Source organism: Gopherus flavomarginatus, unplaced genomic scaffold (assembly GCF_025201925.1).
Source record: "Gopherus flavomarginatus isolate rGopFla2 unplaced genomic scaffold, rGopFla2.mat.asm mat_scaffold_542_arrow_ctg1, whole genome shotgun sequence".
Lineage (NCBI taxonomy): Eukaryota > Metazoa > Chordata > Testudines > Testudinidae > Gopherus > Gopherus flavomarginatus.
In genome coordinates this window covers 71458-73041 of record NW_026115112.1, presented here as the reverse complement: position 1 = coordinate 73041, position 1584 = coordinate 71458, and the positions used below count along the sequence as shown (strand labels likewise).

Below are 1584 nucleotides of genomic sequence, written 5' to 3'. Positions count from 1 at the left end.
CTTGGGAGATGCTAGGATGATGGCCACTGGTGATGATGAGGAAGGTGATGGTGATGCAGAAGATAATGGCTAACATTTCCGATTGTTCTGCAAGGGATGGTGGGAGTATGTGGATGTTCAGACGTATGGTCTGTATTATCTCGGTCTACCTTGCTGGGTTAGAGTGTTTGTGACTTTGCTGAATGTAGTAATAAACTATTACAAAGACAGAAGGGTTCCTAAAGTGTGAGTGTTGCAACCATGCACATCAGGGTTCCCAACTGAACAGTAATTTTAATAATACTGGGCCTAATCTTGGGACAAGAACCATCAATACCTCAGAGTGATAACAGGGAATTCTTAAGTAATCAATACAAGTCATAGATTGGGCTACAACAGGCAACTCCAAATCCATCACAAGAAAATTAAAATAATAAATTCCTCCCCCTGCAAGTTTTCAAATAAATATTTTTCTGGCCATCACCCTTCTCAGGGCTTCCTTTATCTCCTTATTCTTCAGGCTGTAGATCAAAGGGTTCAGCATTGGAGACACCACTGAGTAGAACAGGGAAAGCAGTTTGTCAGTGTTAAATGAGTAGTGGGATTTGAGTTTCAGATACATCACGATGCTGGACCCAAAAAACAAAGTCACCACAATGAGGTGGGAGGAGCAGGTGGAGAAAGTTTTGCTTCTGCTCACGGCTGATGGAATACTGAGGATAGAGTGGAAGATACGGATGTAGGATACAAGGATGAGCAAGAAGGGGACTGTGACAAAGGTGACAGTGGTGGTGAAAAAAATTATTTCATTCCTGTAAGTATCTGTGCAGGCCAACTTCAGCAGCGGGGGCAGGTCACAGAAGAAGTGGTTGATCCTATTAGGCTCACAGTAGGGCAGAGTGAACATGAAAGTTGTCTGCTAGACTCCCACCAGCGCCTAGATGAGCCAGGGCACAGCTGAGAGCTGGAGACACACACCTCTGCTCATCATGGCTGTCTAGTGCAGGGGGTGACATATGGTCATGTAACGGTCATATGCCATGGCAACCAGCAGGCAACACTCTGTGATACCCAAGAAGGAGAAGAAATACATCTGTGTGGCATAGCCCAGGAAGGAAATACTCTTTTCCTCAGAGGGGAAGTTCACCAGCATCTTGGGGATAGTGGCCGAGGTATAACCGATTTCCAGAAAGGACAGGTTCCGAAGGGAGAAATACATGGGGGATTGAAGGGCAGGGTCCACCACCGTGATTGTGATGATGAGGATGTTGCCCACCACGGTGATGAGGTACAACAGCAGCAGCAGAAAAAAAAGTGAAACTCGGAGTTCCAGGATGTTGGAGAAACCCACAAAGAAGAACTGTGTCACAACTGTGTGGTTCCTGCTAGCCATGTCCTACAGCTTTTTTCTACCTGTGGAGGTAATAAAATAATTGAATCATAGAACTGGAAGGGACCCTGAGAGGTCATCTAGTCCAGTCTCCAACACTCATGGCAGGGCTAAGTATTATCTAGACCATCCCTGACAGGAGTTTGTCCAACCTGCTCTTAAAAATCTCCAGTGATGGAGATTCCACAACTCCCTAGACAATATATTCCAGTGTT

At 45.5% G+C, this 1584-nt stretch overlaps 1 pseudogene; it reads right to left on the bottom strand.

Moving 5' to 3' along the window:
- Positions 1-436: 436 nt before the first annotated feature.
- LOC127042542 (olfactory receptor 10A4-like) lies at positions 437-1372 on the bottom strand (annotated as a pseudogene).
- Positions 1373-1584: the final 212 nt, after the last annotated feature.